At 39.3% G+C, this 24,106-nt stretch overlaps 1 pseudogene; it reads right to left on the reverse strand.

Annotated features, from left to right (window-relative positions):
• Window positions 1-13: 13 nt before the first annotated feature.
• On the reverse strand, window positions 14-22,630 carry LOC114299909 (ABC transporter C family member 10-like; annotated as a pseudogene).
• Between the last annotated feature and the right edge of the window lie 1,476 nt (window positions 22,631-24,106).

Below are 24,106 nucleotides of genomic sequence, written 5' to 3' on the forward strand. Positions count from 1 at the left end.
AACCACTCTTGTATTGATCCGAGTTTGGTCGTTAGACAAGCTTCTTCGTATTTGTGGGAAATCAATTGGGCTTTGGACCACAATTTGGGTAGCATTCAGTCCGGATCTTCCACAGATTCATGGTGATTTCTTTGTTGGCACTAGCATTTCCAGAATGGGACCAGTACTCCTTAACAAGTTGCCCAAATAACGATTCTTCTTTGTTCATCATCTTCATCGGCTCATCATACTCTGCTAATTGTCCTGTAAATGTAAATAAACAAAAAAAAACAAATAAAAAAAAAAGAATCTTCATTGTATTGCTTATGACGTTTTGATAGATAATACTTCGTATCAAATATCATTAGAAGGATATGAAAAAGACTCACCATCACTAATTGCAAGCACCCTTGCGCAGTCCATCAGAGACTCACAGTCGGTATTCTGTGGGCTACAGTGATAATAGTGCATGTGGGGACATATTTTTTGAATGCCAACACGTGGCCAAAGTGACACTGAAATGTCAGCCGAGGTGCCACGTGTCCTAGTCATGACGCCGAGGTGATCTCGGCTAGGCCGAGGTTATTTCCAAAGATACCAGAATCCAAGATAAGCGAATAAGGGACAAGAGTTCTAGAATGAGAGAAGACTTCAGTTTGGGTAAAGATAAGACTCTTAGAGAGTTTATCTCAATCCTACTAGGAGTCCAAGATTAGCAGTAGTCTTAAGTCCATGAAGCTAGGCTTCTATTGAGATTAGGTTTGTGTTGGCTATAAAAGAGAGGCACCCTCATGGGTCTAAGGTATGTTTTTATGATCTGAATAGTGAGTTAAGCACTTTGGCTATCTTTGAGAGATAACTGACTTAATCGTCAGAGTGCCCCATGGTGGACGAACCACTGCCAGAATCTCTTCTTTTTGTAACAAGTCGCTTGGGCTTAATCTATTATATCAGTGTTTCTCCAACTGAGTTCTAGTTTGGCAGTGTGGTCAGAAATCGACTCACACAATTTGGCGCCATCTGTGGGAAAGAAAGAAAAATAGATGGCCAGGGACAGACAGAAGGAGAATGTTGGGGACGATATCCCTACTGGGAGTACTAAACAAGTTAACCCTAACATGGAGGAAGATGGTTGCAACGAGGAGACTCAGGACCAGAATCACAAAAAGAAATACGTCGGCCAAAAGGGCGACGTATCAAAGAAATCAGACCGAAGTGGGTATTACAACGAGGACAACCTCCAGGTATGGAAAGATAGATGCCTGCGGCGGGACGAAGAGATGAAGGGGATGACGAACAAATTGGCGGACCTGCAAACGGTCGTCAATTTTGTGATGCAAAACAATGTTATGCAGCCACCGTTCCCGCTGCAAGACACGCCGATTCCAGTGGCCAAGAACAATGCCCAGAAAGGAGGGCAGAAAATAGTCCCTGTAGCCCCCCAACACACCAAGACCAAAGAGCACTCTCACCGGCCTTCAATGGAGGTCGGGCGAGGAGAGTCAATGAAGGGAGATTCACGGAGGACGCATCAAACCAAAGAAGTTGACCCCAAAGAACATCGGCATGTTCAGGGGAAGGAACTCTACTTTGACGCAACTAATGGAGAGAAGTCCAAGAGGAATCACAATGACACCGGAAGCAGTGCGTTGAAAAGGCTAAAATCTGGAGATAGCCGAGCTCCTGGACGGACAAAGGAGGATCTGAGGGATTACCTCCAGAGAAAGCAACAAAATGCCGAGGTAACCTCTCCAGTCAAGCCGAGAATGCCATTTTTGGTAGAGTGGGACAAATTTGAAGCCCCAAAAATGTTCAACATGCCGGGATTCCAGATATACGACGGTAAGTCGGACCCCAACTTTCACGTCGGCTTGTACCTAAACTCGATGGCACTATACACCGGGAATGAGCCGTTGCTCTGCAAGGTGTTCCCCTCGTCCTTGGGGAAATTGCATCGGACTGGTTTCACAAGTTGCCGAAAGGAACTGTGAAAACTTGGGAAGGCCTAGTTGAGATGTTTGTGGCTAGGTTTGTGACAAACAAGCTACAGCCATTAAGGGTGGACTCCCTGATGGCTCTGAGAATCAGTGAGGATGAAAGCCTAAGGGCCTATGCCAAAAGGTACTATGAGGTATTCAATTGGATACCAGAATGCAACCAAGAGGTAGCGGTCATGTCTTTTAAGAACGGCCTAAAAGATGATTGTCTGCTTCAAAAATCATTGGCGAAAACATTGCCAAAAGTATGGAGGAATTAATGGCCAAAATAGAGAAGTATGCCAGGGCCGAGGAAAACATGCCGGGGACAAAGGCATCGAAGCAAGAGAAGGGAAACGGCTCGCCGAAGCAAGGTCGAGGTAATGGCAGGAACAATAAGCAAGAGACAGGATTAAGGGCTGCGCAAGCAGTCACGACCGTATTCCGAATCCCAATTTACAAGGTCTTGGAGAAAATCTAAAATCAACCCTATTATAGAGCACCAACAAGGGTGCCAGGCGAATTTATGGGAAGAAGCCTTGGCAAGCACTGTGCTTACCACAACGAAGATGGGCATCTGACTCAGGGGTGCAGAGCTCTGAAAGCACATCTGGAAGACCTGGTAAGGCAAGGTCATTTAAGGGACCTTATAGACGAGGCCAAGACAAGGGAAGAACAAGCAAGACTGTCCCAGGCACCGGCAGCACCACCTCCTCCAGCACCACAACCGCAGGCAGGCGGACCTAGGGTGATCAATATGATTCATTCGAAGGTCAATGAGAATAAAAAACGTGGGGAGACTCAGAAGGTAAAGCATTTGCAGCATGTGTACTAGGTCAGGCAGAAAAGACCTAGGGCAGATGAGTGCCAAGGACCGGTGGTGTCCTTTACTGAAGACGAGCTAGAGATGGTGCAGCATCCACATAATGATGCCTTGGTAGTATCCCTCCAGGTTGGGGAGTGCCAAGTGAAGCGCATCTTAATTGACTAGGGCAGCTCTTGTGACATCATGTATCTCAGATGTTACAAGGAGCTTGGCCTTCACCAAGATGACCTGTAGTAGTCCAATGGTCCAATGGTCGGGTTCAACAGAACGCCGACATGGCCTCTGGAAACAGTTAGTTTGGAAGTGAAGGCTAACACCAAAAGGATAAAAACTGAGTTCACAGTAATTGACACTCCATCCCCTTGTAATGCTATCTTGGGAAGGCCATGACTGTATACAATGGGGGCAGTTCCCTCAACACTGCACCAGCTATTGCGATTCCCAACAGAGCATGGAATTGAGGAGATCAGAGGAGATCAAGTGCAGGCAAAGAATTGCTCCATGGCAGCAATGAAATCAACCTGCAACATACGAGAAGCAAAACCCGTAGAGATTGAAGAAAAAGACATGGAAGTCTTCGAAGACGTCGGCAAAAAGCCAGTCGAGAAGAGTGAGGAAGCCCTGAAGAAAGTCCTTGTCCAACAAGGGGACGAAGAACGCTTCTTTTTTCCCGGTTCAGGCTTGGCCGAGGAAGAAGAAAAAAAGTTAGAGACATTCTTGAGAGCAAACATTGAGGTGTTTGCCTGGACGCCGTACAAGATGCCTAGCATTAACCCCGATATCACATGCCATAGACTGAACGTGGACAGGTTGGCTAAACCTGTCATCCAGCGAGCAAGAAGGCCGACGTTGATGCATGTCGAGGAAGTAGAAGAGGAAGTGGATAAACTTTTGGAGGCCAGGGCCATTCGAGAGGTAAATTACCCGACATGGTTATCAAACACGGTGGTTGTGAAGAAAAAGAATGGAAAGTGGAGGGTCTGTGTGGACTTTACCAGCCTGAACAAGGCTTGTCCCAAAGACAGTTTCCCACAACCCAAGATTGACCAATTGGTGGATGCCACTTCAGGGCATGGAAGGATGAGCTTCCTAGATGCATACAGGGGGTATCATCAAATAGTTATGTACCCCCCAGATGAAGAGAAGACTGCGTTTATCACCCTAAAAGGGCTGTATTGCTACAGAGTGATGCCTTTTGGGTTGAAAAATGCAGGAACAACTTACTAGAGACTGGTAACCAAGATGTTTAGACATCTAATCAGCAGAACGATGGAACTATATATAGATGACATGGTCGTGAAGACCAAGGAACTAGAGGATCATCTGAAAGACTTGAAGGCAGTTTTTGACATCCTTAGAACATATCAGCTCCGACTCAATAAATCGAAGTGTGCATTTGGAGTTGGGTCTGGTAAGTTCTTGGGGTATTTAGTTACCAAAAGGGGCATTGAGGCCAGCCCGGATCAGATCAAGGCCATCTTAGAATTGAAGAGCCCAACATTGGCAAAACAAGTGCAGATGTTGACTGGAAGGGCTGCAGACCTGAATTGATTCATAAGCAAAAGCTCTGATAAATGCAAGCCTTTCTTCAGTCTAGTAAAGAAAGCCATAGACTTCTTATGGACAGAAGAGTTCGAAGTCACCTTGGCCGACTTGAAGAAATATTTGACCACAGCTTCAGTTCTCTCAAATCTAGTGCCTGGAGAGGAGCTGTTCTTATACTTGGCAGTTTCAGAACATGTAGTAAGTGCAGTAGTGATTAGAGAATAAGAGGGAGAGCAAAAAGCAGTTTACTACGTAAGTAAAACCCTAGCAGCTGCAGAGACCAGATACCTGCCCTTGGAGAAGTTGACATTGGCTATAGTAATGGCTTCCAAGAAGCTGAATCATTACTTCCAAGCCCACAAAATTGTGGTGTTAACTGAGCATCCCTTGAAATCCCTGTTGTAGGGGGAGACCTGACGGGCAGAATAGCTAGATGGGTAGTGGTATTAGGCTAGTATGACCTGGAATTCAGACCCAGAACAGCAATTAAAGGCCAAGTTTTGGCCGACTTCATGGCCGAGTTCACACCAGGTGCCATCACACATCGGGCTCCGTTGAGCTGAGGTCTAGGAGAACGAAGAGAAGCCCAGTTGGAGATAGCCAAATAGAGGAAAAAAGAGAAACTCAAGCCATGCAGTATTTACATCGGCGACTCCTTCCGGCTGTTTGTCGATGGGAGTTCAAACCGACAAGGAGCGGAGGCAGAAGTAGTGCTAGTATTGCCAGATGGGCAGATACTGGAACAGTCCATTCATTTGGGGTTTAAGGCCTTAAAAAATGAAGCAAAGTATGAAGCACTAGTCGCAGGATTAAAGTTGGCAGCAGCAATGGAAGCCGACGAGGTAGTGGTCTTCTGTGACTCCCAGCTCATCGTCAACCAGGCAACAGGCGATTACACAGCTTGAGATGAAAGAATGTCGGCCTATGCAAAGGAGATGGGCAAACTGGTAGCCTTATTTCAGAATTGCCGACTACAGCAGGTTAGCCGAGATGACAATAGTCATGCCGATACCTTGGCCAACCTGGCTAGTGCAATGAAACCTAGAGAGACAAGGGCGATAATGGTGGACTACTTATCAGGTCCAAGCATAGAACAACTGAACACAGAGCGTGAAACAATGTGTGTGGAGATGGGACCAAGTTAGATGGATGCAATAATAGCATTCCTGAGGGATGAGAAACTGCCAGACGATCACAAAGAGGCGCACAAGATCAGACTGAAGTCGGCAAGATTCAGTCTGACAGCATAGGGACATCTTTACAAAAGATCTTTCACTGGACCCCTTTTGCGGTGTGTACATCATTCACAAGTTGAAGACTTCTTGTATGAGATACATGAAGGAGTATGTGGAAGCCACACTGGGGGCAGGTCACTTGCTCATAGGGCCATTACTCAAGGGTACTGGTGGCCCTATTTGCAGAAAGATACCAAAGCCTATGTCAGAAAATGTGAGAAGTGTCTAAGGTTTGCACCTTTGATACACCAACCAGCAGCAGATCTGAATCTAGTGTCCAGCCCTTGGCCATTTGACCAATGGGGCATGGATCTTGTTGGGCAACTGCCTCAAGCAACTGGACAAAGGAAGTACCTATTAGTGGCAACAGATTACTTCACCAAGTAGGTGGGAGCTGAACCTTTTGCAAAGATACAAGATGTTGATGTGAAGAGCTTCATATGGAAGAATATCATCACTAGGTTTGGGATCCCAAGGTCAATAGTAGTAGACAATGGTACACAGTTTAACAGTAAGCTAATCAAGAGCTTTTGTGCAAAATACAAAATCAAAAACTACTATTCCACTCCAAGCTTCCCTCAAAGCAATGGACAAGTAGAAGCATCCAACAAAACCATCTTAGATAGGATTAAGAAGAGGCTGGAAGCAACAAAGGGTAAATGGGTGGATGAGTTGCCCAGTGTACTTTGGGCATATCGGACAATGCCGAGAAGATCAACTGGGGAATCCCCATTTGCCATGGCTTTTGGCATAGAGGAAATAATCCCATTAGAGGTTGGCATCCCAGGGATCAGAACCCAAGGAGTGGAGAATGGGACTAATGATGCATTCCTAGCTCGAGATCTGGACCTACTGGAAGAAAGAAGGGAGAAGGCAACAATTCAGCTAGGGGCATACTAGCAGCAGTTTGCTAGAGCTTATAATAAGAAGGTCAGCCCAAGAGAGTTCCAAGTTGGGGACCTCATCCTGAGAAAAGTCGTCGGATCTCAGAGAGGGCAAGCTTGGCCTAAATTAGGAGGGACCTTACAAAATCATCTCGGTCTTAGGCAATGGGGCATATCGGCTTGAAGACAGTAAAGGCAAAGAGTTGCCAAGACCATGGAATACTTGCAATGTGAAGTTTTTCTATCATTAGATTTTCTTGTTTTTTAAAGCTTTTTGTTATTAGCCAAAGTAATAATAAAGTTTTAGTTTGATTTTTAAACTTGTGTAGTTTGACTAATCAGTAACCTGGCGATGTTTCTGATTGAAACATGACGAATGACTTAGACTTATTATGCGGCAGAGTTCCTACTTGCATATAATAGAGTTGAACTAAGTTGGCGATGTTTCTGATTAAAACATGACGAATAACTTAGACTTATTATATGGTAAAGTTGAATTATACTTGCATATAATAGAGTTGAACTAAGTTAGCGATGTTTCTTATTGAAACATGACGAATAACTTAGACTTATTATATGGCAGAGTTGAATTATAATTGCATATAATGGAGTTGAACTAAGTTGGCGATGTTTCTGATTGAAACATGACAAATAACTTAGACTTATTATATGGCAGAATTGAATTATACTTGCATATAATAGAGTTGAACTAAGTAGAGTAACAGGGAGACCGAGGTTTATGACCTCGGCCTGTCTCTGTTTGAATCTGATCTCACCGACAAGATCATTAATACATGTTTAATGAGAATCCAAGTGGAACTTAAGTTCACATTAGGGGCCAGATAGCTGGAGAATAATGCTTGAAAGCTGGGATTTACAAGCTAAAATTGGTTTAACACTTGTTGAAATTTTAAAATTTACAAGTTGAAGTTAAGCCGAGGTTATGCTAAAGGAAGACTGGTTTAACACTTGTTAAAATTTTAAAATTTACAAGTTAAAGTTAAGCCGAGGTCGTGTGGAAAGGAGTTTGGTTTAATAGTTGTTGAAATTTTAAAATTTACAAGTTGAAGTTAAACCAAGGTTATATTGAAAGAAGTAGCAAGTTGATTCAACAGTTATAATCAAGGTGTTACATACTAAGAAGATTACACAGTTAAGGTGTACGTTGAAGACATGCAAAATATTCTAAGTATAGAATCATACAATCATAAAAAAGAAGACAAACATATAAGCATTTGAAAGAAGAAGTTGTATTTACATTTGGGAAAGGGCACTTCAGCCAACAAAAGGATGACTTAAGCAAATTACAAAAATGGCATGTCAGCCAAATTAAAGCTTACATTGTTTCAAAAGAAAGGAAAAGTACAAGAAGTAAAAGAAACTAGACTATTCGACGTCATTAGCTGGTTCGGTTTGGGGCTTAGAGGACATTTGGGAACTCTTCTCGGCGGCCTTCTCAGTCTCGAGCTCGGCATTGATCTCTTTGAGAGTCTGGTCGAGGCTCTTGTCGGCGATAGGCGCGTCCGATGTTGTCTTCTCAAGAGTGGCATCTTTGGAGACCTCACCCTCCTCATCCTATGACAAGTCCACGACTTGCTCATTCAGAGTTGAGGACTTGGCCCCAGTAGCTTCCTTCTTCTTCCTGACCAAAACTTTCTCCTCGGACTCAGAATCGTCTTTCGGATTGTCTTAGAGTAGGGGGGAATAGCAGGGGGAGGTCGCCAGCATTCTTGAGAGGGGAGTCCTCGGGGACATCCAGCTTTTTTAGGGCAGCCATCCAACCAAGGGTGAAACCCTTGTTGCATGCCTGCTTCATTTGTTTTTTGTAATCCTCCTTGACGTCGGCCGTCCCATCGGCGTACGCCTTCTCGTCGGCGGCCTTGATCTCGGCCTCCTTCGTGGCCAGGGCATCTTGAAGCTCTTTTTAGGCCTCGGCCATCTTTGCTTCGGCCTCTTTCTTTTCGGCCATAAGGACCTTGGCAATGGCCTCCGCAGCATCAGCCTTTTCCTCGGCATCCTCCTGATCCTTCTTGGCTGCCTCAGCCTGATCTGTCAAGTTCTTCATCTTTGCCTCGGCCTTGTTGATGGTCCTTTGTAACGCAGCAGCCTCCTTGGTTTTATTGGCCAACTCCTTGTTGATGGCGAAGGCTTGCATCGCAAAGGAGCGGCCATACTGGATCGTCTAGAAGAAGTGGGAAAAACAAGTTAGTAAAACTCTCTGAGTATGGAATGGCAAAAAATGAAAAAGTACCAAGTGTTGAGGGCTTACTTGGATGGAGTGTTGCAACATTAAAGAGAAGTTTTCATACTCGCTAAATTTGGCATTCCAGTTGAGGTCATTGGGAAGGAGCAAGGCGGTAGAGAGGGCAACGCCGACTTTAATGTCGTTGGCGCTGTCGCTAGCCCTGACCGGCTTGTCCTCAATCGTGATTGGGGGAGCCCAAGAGGCGTATGGTTTCATAGACCCCGAGGTGGTCGCCGACTCAGACCTCAATCTCTTCGACCAAGTCGTTTGGGACGGTTCGGCCTCGGCAAGCCTCTTCACGACAGCAGAGGAGGTCTTCTCACTCTCGACCAATTTTGAAATTGGCAAGGTGTCCTCAGTGTCAATTTGAGTCACCGTTGCCTTAGGCTGGGCCTTCTTCATTCTTTTGGGCTTTGGCCTTGGTTGAGGCTGGGATTGTGCTGGTTGAGGGTTAACAGTGTCAGGGATGTCGGCCAAAAGATCGTCTGCAACTGCTTTCTTGCAACCCATCTCGCCAGCGATTTCACTTTGGCGTCGGCGTTTGCGTTGAGATAGAGGGATTAGATATGGGGCCGAGGTTGATGGTTGCTCAGCTAGATCGGAAGTTGATCCTTGATTTGGTCAAAATGATGAGGTTACTGGTGGAGTTGTGGCGGAAAGAGGAGACTTGCTTTTCTTCTTCTTCGGGACGTCGGGAAGCACCGACTTGTAAGTCGGGATGAAGTTGAGCAGCAAAGGAGCTCTTCGCCGTTGAACTGGCAGATCCAACAGCCTTTTGAGGTTTTTACTGGGAAAGAAGGACTTGCGAAAGCCTTTGAGTGGCTGTAGAAGAACTGCAAGGAAAAAAAACACAGACGTCAGAATATATAGAAGAAACAAAGTATTAAAAACTTAAAAGCAAGTAAATGCAACACTTGGCTCTTACCATCTCCCTCTTTGAATAATGTACGGCTAAAAGGGTAGAGGTGAAGGTCCTCATCTGGAGCGAACTCCCAGTTGCCCGAGACAATGACGTAATCGTCCCCGGCTCCCTTGTTCGAGTCTGGGAGGTCGACAATGAGTTTGTATTGTGTTGACCTCGGCTTGAGACAGTAAATGTAGCCTTTTTCTAAACTAAGGCCACACATGGTGTAGCAGTATTGGATATCGGCTAAAGTTATCCTGGCTTTTTCTCGGCTGGCTAAGGCTATGATACCATTTATAACTCGGTAGGAGTTGATGGCTAGTTGCATCGGGTTGAGCTTATAGTAACAGAGGACTTCTCAGAAAAGAATGTTAAGTGGAAACCTAAGTCCATATTCTATGAAAGCTACAATAGGGAAATGCATGAAGTTCCCATCGGGCATAATGGAGTCGTCCTCCCCAGCCAACCTTAGATGGACATCGGTCGGGATGGAAAACTCCTGCCTAAAAAATTCTAATTTAGTTGGGATGTCTACCATATGCTTCCACATACCCATGAAGTCGACTCGGGGGGATGTTGTTGGATTTTGGAAAGAAATGTTTGGTGAAGATTTGGATGACCTCGGCTAAAACCTAGACGTATGCTGAGGCAAGAGTTTGTAAGGATCTAAGGGGAGTTTGTTTCACTTTTTCCTAGAATTTGTGGGTTTTACAAACAAATCACAAACCCAGATCAATGGAAACAAAGATTGAAGGCAAGAATCAGGAGAAAACACAAACAGGAACGAGATTCAGAATCAAGAATAATGATGAACTACCAAGAGAACAGTGACAAAGTTTGTGCAGATGTGTAAGGCCAAGGGCAATGGCAGAAATCAACAAGTATGTGAGCAGTGTGTGTACATTCAAGAATGGATTGGGCAAAAACAGAATCATAAAACAAACATGTTCGATACATGGTGGAATTCAAGATACAAATTAAACAATCAAAGACATGAGCAGGATTGCAGAGGCAGCAAGTAAATCTGTGGAGTTCATTGAAGAGAAACAAGAAACTAAAACAAGAAGTTAAATCGGAGAGAAACAGTGACTCACTGAAGAAAAATGAAGCCGATGTTGAGTACGCTAGAGTCAGATGATGGCAGCAAATGGAAAAGATCAGCAAGAACCTCGTCGGAGGAGGTGAACGGCGGTGGTTGTAGAGCTTAAGAACTTGAAACAATGGCAGATTTGAGAAAGTAAGAGAGAGAGAGAGAGAGAGAGAGAGAGGGTTTTGTGCAAAAGTAATGATAAAGAAGTGAGAAGACGAGGAGAGAGGGAAAAAGTTTGTCAAAAATGCGAAGAGGCGGTAAAACGTAATTGATGTGCCTGGAACGACGTGTTTGTCAGACGGCGCACACAAAAACGATGCGACTTAGTGGCGCGTGTCAGGTACGACCCAGAGGGGGAAAGATGCGTGGCAAAAACATTTGAAATACTGTGCGTACAGCTCATGCGCGTGTGAAAACTCTTGGAGTTCTTGATTTAATGAAGCAAATACCTCAGCGAGAAGAATGATCTCGGCTAAATAACTTGAACAAACTTGGTTATTGGTTCTGGAGTATTGGTGAAAACATATTACAGGTCTTGGTCATATGGAGCCGACGAATGATGACCTCGGTAATGGATGATAGAGCAAGTTAGCCGACATGCTATACGGTATGACGATATAGGTTCCATCACCTCAGGCTGCCGAGGTAATAGAACCTAGGGGGCAGTTGTGAGGACATGTTTTTTGAGTGCCAACACGTGGCCAAGGTGACACCGAAGTGTCAGCCGAGGTGCCACGTGTCCTGGTCATGATGCCAAGGTGATCTCGGCTAGGCCGAGGTTATTTCCGAAGATACCGGAATCCGGGATAAGCGAATAAGGGACAAGAGTCCTAGAATGAGAGAGGACTTCAGTTTGGGTAAAGATAAGACTCTTAGAGACTTTATCCCAATCCTACTAGGAGTCCAAGATTAGCAGTAATCCTAAGTCCATTAAAGTTAGGCTTCTATTGAGATTAGATTTGTGTTGGCTATAAAAGAGAGGCACCCTCATGGGTCTAAGGTATGTTTTTATGATCTAAATAGTGAGTTAAGCACTTTTGCTATCTTTGAGAGATAATTGACTTGATCGTCGGAGTACTCCTGGGTAGACGAACCACCGCCGGAATCTCTTCTTTTTGTGACAGGTCTCTCGGGCTTAATCTATTCTGCCCGTGTTTCTCCAGCTGAGTTCTAGTTTGGCAGTGTGGTCAGAAATCGACTCGCACAGTGCACTTGTCAAATTCTATCCTTATAGTTTTCTGAATGATAGAGTCTGTTGCATTGTCAATTGATGCAGTGGCATCATCAAGCACTAGTATCTTCCTTCTCTTCAATAGCACTCATCCCAAACAAAACAATTGTCTCTGGCCCATGCTCCAATTTGATCCATCTTCCACAACTGTAAACTGTTTGTTAGTGCAAAGTCTATATATATACGGTGGTGCTACATGCACCAATTAGTGTACTAACTAGTGTACCAACAATAGTTATAACATTATTATTGACTCCACTCATTAATGACATTACAAATACCAAAAACCTCTTAAATTATGCCACATCATCAATTGGTATACTAGTTAGTATATTAGTTGGTGCATATAGTATTATTCATATATATATATATATATATGTCTATATTCTCTCTACAACTTACCTTAGTACAAGCCCTCTTTTTGCTCTTGAAAAACCTCCCGAATGTGACATTTTTCAAGATCCTTTCACACATGGTTTAGCAATGGTATCAATTAGCCAAAGCAAGTATAGTTGCAAATTGTGATAACATTCTATTGGTTATGAGAAGCTACTCAATTTTCTAATTAACTTCTTACTAGCATATTTTTATTAGATTCACATTCCATAATTAGATTTTAATATCTAGCAGAAACCTTACCTTACCTCCCATATTTCTTGATCAATATGTTCTTCTAAGGGATCTAGGTTATATCTCACCGACCCACTAAAAAGAGTTGGATCTTGTGGAATGACACCAAAATGTGAACTAAGGTCATGACGCCCAATTGTACTTATATTTAGGTCATCAATAACAATCATTTCCTCTGTAGGTTCTACTAGACGAAACAAGGCACCAATCAGAGTTGTCTTCCCACTACTAGTCCTTCCAACAATTCCAATTTTGTGCCCTCCTTCAAATATGCAACTAATCTCTCGAAGTAGCAGAGGTGCATTAGGCCAATACCTAACCTGGTTAGAAACCACTTTTTTCTTTAGCATACAACAATATACATAAAAATAAAATAAAAAAATAAAAAATAAAAAGATTACATTAATTACTGTGAGGGTCAATTATACCAACCTCCCTTGAACTCTGGAAAAAATACAACAAGCCCCACAAGTTTCACATAAAACTTAGCCCAATTTTTTACCAGAAATTCATTAGTCATACGGATGACAAATGATATTGTCATCACTTTTACATATATATTGTTTTGTTTATCTTTGTATTTTCACACTATCTACATTAATTTTGATATCTTTAGCCTTATCAAAAGTAGGGGTGCAACTTGAGCAAGCTCAACCCAAGTAACCCGAACCTAGCCTGAATTTTTTTAGGGGGACAAGATATTTTCAAATTTGGTACAGGCTTGGGCAAAAATTTAGAATTTCGAATTAAATTTGGGCGGACTTGGGCAAAGACGTCAAACAACTCGAACAACCTGAAACCCGAATTATACATATATAGATATATAAAAATATTAAATATATACTATATAAATTTTATCCATTACATGATATTAAAGTAATTTAAATTATTAAATCATATTGAATATATATTATATGTACAAATAACATAAAATCTTACTTTTTTTATTTTCACTCATAAATTGTAAAGACTACTATAGCAGCATCTCTCTTACATTATATAAATTATTTGTTTTGATGGTATTAATGATTTTCTATTTAAAAAAAATATAAATAGAGTCAAATTTTAATAATTTAATAATATAGCTGCAAAAAACAAAAACAAAAAAATGAAATTTATTTACAATTCGGGTTTAACTTAGGTCGGGCTTGGGCAGACAACTTCGGATTACAATTCGGGCCTGGATGGGCCTGGGTAGATCTCAGTACAACTTGGGCTGAGCTTAGACAACATCCCAACCCGATCGAACCGCCCGAGTTACATCCCTAATCAAAAGGGAGGTCAGCATAATTATAGAAAAACTGTTGGGCTTGCTATATTAACCTTCAAATCACGGATCTCAGCTCTACCAATTGCTTGCCAGTTGAAGGCAGGTCGATTATCTTGTAATATTTCAGGGGTTTCACTACTGTTCTAGCCTTTCTACAGCAATAATTGAATTTGCCAATAGGCATTGGCTTTGGACAAAAAAAAAATGAGGAATACATTCATTGAAAGACCATATGATAAAGTCATTCCGATAAATCCTGCCATCACAACAGTGACAACCAATTTGCTCGTTTGAGAATTAAACAATTGATCATTATATTCATATAATATTTTTTTCATAATCAAATATCATTCAAATGAACCTAAAGCACTCTTTTATAATATCAAGTTTCCCTTGAAATGTGTTTTATGCAAACTTCAAAGATATTGAATTATTAGACTCACAAAATAATAAGGGAAAGTAAACCACAATTGCTAGTATATAATAGGTGTTGGACCATTTTAATATCTTTTATTTATTTATTTATTTTGTTCATGTATCTTTTTTGTCTTGTTCATGAATCTCATCTTGTTTATGAATGGAGATTCATTGTTTTGGTGACCTTTTGTCTTATTCATGAATAGAGGTTAATTGGAGTTCATGGACTTAATGATGAGTTAATATTTGGAGACTCCATTTTTTCTAGTTTAATGGTCATTATTATTTTTGGTGTAATTGTATGGTCCTAGTAGCCTATAAATAGTTCTTCTCATCTACTTTTTTCTACACCAACTATTGTTTATACTTGAGAGATTACTAGCAAAGAAGGGTGTTTTTCTTGGTGGAGCTTTGAGTTCACTATCTTGTGCAAAGTTGGCCTAAACCATATGACAAGTGGTCGGGCTATTGCATCCTAGAGGGGACAAGTCATAGTTTTGTGACTGCTATATTGGTATTTGGATTCTTCCTACTGCAATGGGCTTGATCTCCTTAAAGAAAACGAGATATTCGTGCCTCAGCCTGATCTATTCGTATCTCATTTTCTTTGCATTATTTTTCAATAAAATATAATTCTTCTGATATTTTCACCAACAATTTTAAGGAGATCAACTATGGAACAAGTACCAGAAAAAACCAATGATGGAATTGGAGATCTCAGCAAGCCTTTCAAGTTCAAAGGAGTTCATTTTAAGAGGTGGAAATGAAATATTCTTTTTTACTTCAGCCTTTTGAAAGTTGCATATGTTCTTACCGAGAAGAACCCAAACAAAATCTCAACCGAGGAGATGAATGATGAAGACTACAAGGCACATGAAGCAAAAGTGACTTCCTATAATACATATGAGTATAAATGTCGCTTTTATCTCTTAAATTTCCTTGCTGATTAATTTTATGATTATTACTATGACACCACTTACACTTTGTCTTCTATTAATTTTTGGCATGCTTACTTGTGTCATATTAACAGTAAATATGTGGGAATCATGAGTAGTTTAGGATTACTTCCTAAAGTGACAAACAAAATTGAGAAATGTGAAGTTTGCAGTAAGTCAAAAATTACCAAGAGGCCTCATAAAATTGTTGAGAAAAATACCAAATTGTTAGAATTATTTCATACTGATTTGTGTGAGTTTGAAGGAATTTTAACTCGATGTGGTAACCGATATTTTATTACTTTTATTGATAATTTTTCAAAATACACAAATGTATATTTATTAAAAAAATAAAAGTGATACTTTTGAGAAATTTAAAGAATTCCTTCTTGAAGTGGAAAATTAATTCGGTAAAAAGATTAAGAGAATTAGAAGTGATAGAGGCCGGGAGTATAAACCTCTTGGATTCGACTCTTTTGTTCAGTCATTGGGAATTATTCATGAGACTACTCCACCATATTCACCTTCATCTAATGGCGTAGTTGAGAGAGAAAAAAATAGAATGTTAATTGACTTAAGGAATACTATGCTTATTGATTCAGGTGCTTCCTCAAATCTTTGGGGCGAGGCTATTTTGACAGCTTGCCATGTGATAAATAGAGTGCCACACAAAAAGACTAAAATTATACCTTATGAGTTGTGGCAGGAGCATAAACCAAATCTAAGTTATTTAAGGGTTTGGGATTGTTTGGCTTTTGTGAGGCTTGCAGATCCTAAATGACCTAAATTGGTGAACGAGCTACTACTTGTGCTTTTCTTGGGTATGAGTTGCATAATACAGCTTATAGATTTTTTGATATGGAAAATAATATTATTTTTGAATCAGGTGATGCTATTTTTCATGAAAATAAATTTCCTTTCAAATCTAGAAATAGTAGGAGTCAAATAATTTCTGAAAATTTTGTATCCATGCCTAGCTCTTCTACTCCATCTCAAATTTTTCAAGAACAAGAAAATTCTCAAATCCAACCAAGGAGGAGTAAACGAGCTAGATTTCAAAAAGATTTTGGCCCTGACTATTATCTTTACAATGTGGAAGAAATTCCTTTTACGGTACAATATGCTTTATCATCACCTGATGGTATTTTTTGAAGAAAGACTGTAAATGATGAGATAGATTCACTACTTTCAAATAAAACATGAAAGTTAGTGGATTTACCTCCAGGTTGTAAAACTATTGGGTGCAAATGGGTCATTCGTAAAAAATTTAAACCGGATGGAACTATAGATAAATGTAAAGCGAGGCTTGTCGCTAAATGTTTTAAGTAACAAGTTGATCTTGATTTCATTGATACTTTTTCTCTGGTTACTAAAGTTACATCCATCAGACTGTTGATAGCAGTGGCTGCAATTCATGATTTAAAAATTCATCAAATGGATGTAAAAACAGTATTTTTAAATGGAGATCTAGATGAGGATATTTACATGGACCAACCCAAGGGCTTCGTGGAGCCTAGCCAAGAAAGCAAGGTGTGTAAGTTAACTAAATTCCTTTATGGTTTAAAACAAGCTCCTAAACAGTAGCATGAGAAATTTGATTCCAGCATGCTTGAGAATGGCTATAAGACTAATGATTATGATAAGTGCATATATTATAAAACTTGTGAGAATGTACATGTGATTATTAGCCTATATGTAGATGATCTACTTATCTTTGGCTCTAATTTGCATATTATAAATGAGACTAAAAATATGCTTAATAGCCACTTTAATATGAAAGATCTTAGTGAAGCCAATTTTATTTTGGGAATTAAAATTATCAAAACTAATAATGGCATTTTTCTTGATCAGTCGCATTATGTTGAGAAAATTTTAAAAAAATTAATTTTCTAGACTATAAACATGTTGCTACTCCTTTTGATGCAAGTATACATTTATTTGTTGTAACAAATGAAAAAGAAGTGATTAATCAAAAGGAATATACTAGCATGATTGGTAGTTTGAGATATGCTACTAACTGTACTAGACCTGACATTGCATATGCTGTTGGAGTACTTAGCAGATTTACTAACAAGCCAAGTCGAGATCATTGGCTAGCCATGGGAAGAATTATGAGATATTTATCTGGTACAAAAAATTATGGTTTGTTTTATAACAAGTATCCTGCGGTACTTGAGGGATATAGTGATGCCAATTGGAACACTTTGTCAGGTGATTCTCTCTTTACCTCAAGTTTTATTTTTATCTTGGGTGATGGTGCTATATGTTGGAAGTCTAAAAAACATACTATAATTGCTAATTCTACTATGGAAGCTGAGCTTCTAGCGTTAGCTTCAACATGTGAGGAAGCAAATTGGTTGAGAGATTTGTTACATGAAATCCCTTTTTGGAAAAAACCAATTGCTCATATGTTAATTTGTTGTGATAGAACTGCTGTTATTGGTGGAGTGAACAACCATTTTTATAATGGTAAATCCAGACCTATTTGAAAGAAACATAGTAATGTGAAATCCTATTTGAGTAATAGCATCATAACTGTGAATTATGTAAGATCTTGTGATAATCTTGCAGATCCGTTAACCAAGGACTTGGCGAGAGATAGGGTCTGGAATACATCGAGGGGGATGGGTTTGAAGCCTATAAAATCATAAACCATGTATGAGGATACCCAACCTGGGGACCAGAGATCCTATAACTAGGTTCAATGAGAAGAACGAATCATATGGTGGTTGTAAAAAATGCACTCTTTAATATTTTGTTATCCATCCCTATGATGTAAGTGCATTTGTCCTGTAATGTTGGAAGGTTGAGTTTTTATACTCTTAATGAAATTCTATAACTCTTGTTGAGTGGGGTGTATAAATTACAGGAACATCCTTGACAGATTTCACCTATATGAGCATGGAAGTGGGGCTGCTTTCTATGAGAATAAGGCTTATTCTCAAATATGCTCATGAAAACTGGGATTAGCACAAGGCCGTAATGTGCTGGCTATTAAAAGCTCATGTCAACACTTAGATTATAATGTGTGGGTAGTAATACTTTATTTCCCCTAAGTAGTCATAGTTCAAGTCTGAGACCACTACTAACTCTGGAGTAGAGGTTTTTGTTTTACTAATGAAGGTTCAATGCAGAGCACACGTTCATGATACATACTAGTTTATCTTTGTTTGGTAATCTCTCTTGTCCTTATTGATATTAAAATGAGTGGGGGATTGTTGGACCATTTTAATATCTTTTATTTATTTTTTTCATATATTTTTTTTTCTTGTTCATGAATCTCATCTTGTTCATGAATGGAGATTCATTATTTTGGTGACCTTTCGTCTTGTTCATGAATGGAGATTAATTGGAGTTCATGGACTTAGTGATGAGTTAATATTTGGAGACTCTCCATTTTTTTCTAGTTTAATGGTCATTATTATTTTTGGTGTAATTGTAAGGTCCTATTAGCTTATAAATAGTTCCTCTCATCTACTCTTTTCTACACCAACTATTGTTTATACTTGAGAGATTACTAGCAAAGAAGGATGTTTTTCTTGGTGGAGTTTTGGGCTCACCATCTTATGCAAAGTTGGCCTGAACCATACGACAAGTGGCCAGGCTGTTATATCCTGGAGGGGACAAATCATAGTTTTGTGACTGCTACATCGGTATTTAGATTCTTTCAACCGCAGTGGGCTTTATCTCTTTAAAGAAAACAAGATATTCGTGCCTCAACCTGATTTATTTATATCTCATTTTTTTTGCATTATTTATTAATAAAATATAATTCTTCTGGTATTTTCACCAACAATAGGGTTGTATAAAATTAAGCAAACCTAGTGACCGGGGGGGTCACATGCCCCCATGCGTTTTGGATTTGTAGGATTTTTTTTTTTTTTTTTTTTTGGGGTAGAAACAATAATGATCTCTAACCTGATTCAGAGGCATTGTAAGGAAACAAAGTCATGGCAAGTTCTAAGCACGACTGAACAATTGCACATAGAATTTCCAAGCGTTGGATCAACCACTCATTTACTGAAAATTTGTGGAAGAACGAACATGCATTTGCATCAACAAGTTGGAAATTCTCTGAAAAGAGTCGATCTTCCTCACCAAAAGTTCTTATTGTCACTACTCCAGCAATGGATTCAGCAAGATGGCTTACCATTGAAGACACTAGCTCTTGTGCAGAAGCAGAGTAAAATCTCTGTTTTGTAAGATAATACACATAAACAAATAGTAGTTGGTTTGAGTTGGGAAAGAAAAACATAAAACCACTTGCATTGTTATGTTACCTATAAGAGTATGGCTATATAAACCATGGGTGTGATGACCATCAAGATTTGCCATGTACAGATAGCCAATACTCCAAAGACAAAAATTATGTCCGATGTTAACCCTATAGTCCTACCGAATTTGACAGCCAATTCAAGGTCAACAACACTCAAATTAGAAGATACCTATACAAATAAATTGTAAATGTAACTCTCATAAATACTTTGAAGCATAATTTGCATCATAGTTATATTGCAAAGATCCTTATCCGACTGAGTATCCTTCCCAATGGCGTAGAGTCATAGAAGGACATTGGTGCTCAGAAAAGAGATGTCTTTAGCTTGAAGTATTAAGACCTAAAGCAACTAATAGATAAGATCTGAGGAGCAATAATATTGACGTACCACATCCAATCAATGAATATACTAAGAGTACTTCCAATCTAGTTACGTTAGAGTCTTGTACATTAGCATCCAACCATATTCTCTGTAAAAACTGCCCAACTATGAAGATAATGTGAAGGATAACTGCCAGGGATAAGTACAAAAAGCCCTTGCTATGATTCAGATACTGCATGTAAGGTTTTAGACCCCGTATCTCCCGTTTCTCTTTCTTAATCAGCTGGTCTCCTAATGGTGCTCTTCATTGTTCCTCAGTATTAATACCTTCCTGGATCTCTTCTCTTGAGATTTTAGATTTTGGGGCATATTTAGTGTGCTTCTTGGAACTAGTAGTGTCTTTGTGAGCATCGACAAGGTTTTGAAAGTGTTTGCTATGAGCTAGCAATTGATCGTAAGTAGCTGCTTCCACAATCTTCCCTTCAGACATTAACTGTCAATGGAAAAAATGAGCAAAATATGTCAATCTTAAATAAATATAATGAAGAAATTGACAATTGTTGAGTGTCTAACCAAGATAGAATCAAAAGTTGGAAGGAAGTCAACTTGGTGAGTCACGAGTAAGATTGTTTTCTCTACCAGAGCTCCCATGACATATTCCTGGCCATAACTCATATTTGCTTTTACTTGGGAAAAAAATGTTTCAATAGTAGAAAAAAATAAATAAATAACCACGTTAAACAAGAACTGTAATCACATTAAACAAACTGGTTGCAGTACATACGTCAACAGCACTGAATGGATCATCTAAGAGATATACATCTGCATCGTGATATAGTGCACGTGCAAGTTGAACCCGCTGTTTCTGTCCTCCATTGATATTAACATTCATCGATTATAGTGGAATCACGAAATGGAAGCAACTCAAGATCCTTTATTAGGGAACACTTTTCAAGTACTTCTTGGTATCTATGTTGATCCATGTTGGACCCAAAGAGAATATTCTCTTGTATAGTCCCTGTTTGGATCAATGCTGTTTGAGAAACATAGGCAATCTTTCCACATACTTGAACCTGGAAAATAATGCAGAATGGATACTTGTTGAAGAAAGTACCAGTCTAGAATCCATTTAGGCTTGAACAAATTATTTCAAACTTGTAAATCATTTTGGCTGCAATTAAAAACTTCTGATATTTTCAAATATTTAGCAAACTGTGGATCAGAGAACAAAACAATGTATGTCCTTACGTTGCCAATATGTTAACTTACTTCTTAACTCTAGGCAATATCAAAGCTGGAAAAAGAAAATTCAAGCTTTGAAAATGAAAATCAAGTGAAATGAATACTTACTATGCCATTGATGTAATTGTGGCTATAAGGATTGATTTACCTGAGCCAACCTCTCCACATATAGCTATCTTCACACCAAATTGAACCACCAAATTTATGTTAGTTAGAGTGGGCTTTAAAGAATTAATATCCCATGAAATTTAGGTAGAATTGATCAATATAGACTGCTTGATTTTTCATTTGTGTCACCGTTTTGCTTGATATATGTCTATTCTGCAACTCGGGTGCGTCAAGAAACTTCACTATTTGAGTAAATGAAACCTTTGTTTCAATAAACACCGTGCCAAGCTCTGGGATTAACCTTATGGGCTCTTGAAAAATGCGTAAAGTTACAAGAAATGTGAAGGCATTACTAGAATTAAGAGAAATTTTAGGAAGTAGCATACCCAAAAAGTGACAACTGATGCAATGTTTATAGATGACACAAAAAGAACCGCCGCATAACCTCTTTGTGACAAAACTACTGATAAATAATTATATTCATCTCTCTGTAGCCTTTCTATGGCATTCTTGAAATGATTTTCCCAAGCATACAACTTCAAAACTTTCATGTTTGTCAATGTCTCTGTAATAATCTTCAATCTCCGATCTTGCGCCACCATGAGCTTTGTCAGTTGTTTTTGCTGTAATTTGACCACTGGATAATTTCCCAACACAGCCAATATAATTATAAATACCGCTGCAATAGTTGCCAGCCCCATAGAATAGTAGATGATTAAAAATGCAAGACATATTTGAAGGGGGGTTGTCCATATCTGATGAAACCAATATGGAAATTCACCTATTCTATAAGCATCCACTGACATAATTTGTTATCTCACCAGGAGAATGACTAATCGTAGCAGTATTTGAGAGTCGGAGTTGCTTCTTATAGATTGCTGCAGACAGAAAAGATCTTACTTGAAGCCCAATTAGCCTAGTTTGAAAGTAACATTGTCTCTCTGATAGTGATTCTAAGCTTTCTGTAAGGAAGAATGCCACAGTAATTGCATATCCCTCGTATTTAAACCTTTCTTTTCCTTGAGAAACTTCAATGAAAGCTTTCAAAAGCAATGGGCCGGTAGCTAGTGTGAGTACCTTTATCAATGCCAAAAAAAAACCAGAAACTAAGATAGCTTTCCACTGCCAGAAAAATATTGTTGACAAAATAGAAGGATTTGTCATTCCGCTTTCTTTCCGTTTGCTTATCTGCTCCACAAACATGAAGTAACAGGTCTCTGTTCGATCTTTTTGCCTCAACTTTGGCATGTCTTTGTCCTCAAGAATCTTCCCTTTCCCCTTTTTGAGTAATGGATTCAACCACCAAAATGACAGTCCGCTAAAAAATCTAGCCTTGGCAAAAGGAGTTACAATGTCATCCACGTTGATTTCACCCCCACTATCAGCTTCTTTACCTTGTAGAGCTACATAGAGTTCATCAATAATGGTGGATAGCTCAATTTCTGCATACTTTTGTCCGCGAAAGGCACAACAAAGCAATTGAATTGCTTTGGGAAAAGATAACATATCTAGCATACTCTAAAATGTGAAATGAAAGATACAGTAACTACATTGCTATTAAGTCATCACCAAATTGGCTTAAAAATTTTACGTACATCTCGACTTCAATTAATTCAATATTTTACTATATTGGTGTAGTATTTTCAGCAAGTTTTTGCAATCAAAACAAGCTATAACAAAAACATCTTTTCAATAGTTCTTGTATTAAATTCATTGTTGATACTTGTATAATCATTATGTGATTCAATACTATGGCGAAGACATGGATTTAATTCATAAAAGTTTGTGGGTTGATTTGTGTAGGATTTTAAATCACAACACATTTCTTCAACTTATCAAACTAACATAGAGACACACACACACACACACACTAGTCATGATCGTTCACTTCCAGTTGAGAGAAAAGCCATAACAAGCAAATAACAGTGTAGTGTTAAACATGACAGGAAAAGACAAATGGGTCTTGTTTCAGACTTCTTCTTTTTTTTCTTTTTTTTTTTTTTTTGAAAACAATTTTCAAAAAAAAAAAAATCACCAAACAAATTTTTTGTTTTTTTCAAAAAATGAAAACATAAACAGAAAACAAAAAGTAACCAACAAAGAATGTTTTCAAGTTTTTCTTAAAGTATTAAGAAAGTTTTCTAGAAGACAAATGTATCTACTACGTGACCGTAACTTCTCTGAGGTAATATAGGAAGGAATTTTTTTCCCCATTGTGCATTTTTCCCCATTCAAATTAATCCTAACAAGATTGGCTATAATTTAAGTTTCAACCTTATGCAATCTGAACATCTCTAGTTGGACCAGCTTTGTAACTTGGGAGTCCCAAGAAAGTTGGAATTGATTTTCTCATTCAAGCTTGTGGAAACCAAGCAGAGACAAGGGTAGAGCAGCTAAAACATATATGAATGACTGAGTGGTAACTTCATACTAATTAGCGTATGCCCATAGACAGAAACATATTAAGAAAGTGCATGACAAACCTCCAAATGTTTTCATGGGAAAACTGAGAAGATCCAAACTCCTCAAACCATTAAACAGAGAATGTGAATATCAACATAATGATATCTACCAAATGCGTGCGAGCGCACGCGCGCACACACACACACAGAACTCTTGACAGATAAAAGTAGAGTCTCAGTATCAACTTCAGGACAACCAAACTTGGGTTGAAATTAGAAAAATTGACAACTCTATGAGAAAAGGATCTACTAGCTACATAAAAAGGAATTGATTAAATAACAATTACAATCTGTCTGCCTCTCTTACATGGACCACATTGTACATAGACAACTTATAATCTGTCCACCTCAAAACTTTGAGGATACCTCAATGCCTACCCGATCATTTGTAATACTTATAGGTATTTGATCCGTTTATAAAAAAGAGTCTGGTCATACATAAGGGGGCATGGAGGAGAGTGTGGTCCATGTGAGAGGGACGTTAAGGTGGTGAATGAGTCAAGTCGAGCCGAGTAGTAGGTTATTCAAG

The sequence above is a fragment of the Camellia sinensis genome, chromosome 13 (assembly GCF_055761805.1).
Source record: "Camellia sinensis isolate YWXY chromosome 13, ASM5576180v1, whole genome shotgun sequence".
In the NCBI taxonomy this organism is placed as follows: Eukaryota; Viridiplantae; Streptophyta; class Magnoliopsida; order Ericales; family Theaceae; genus Camellia; species Camellia sinensis.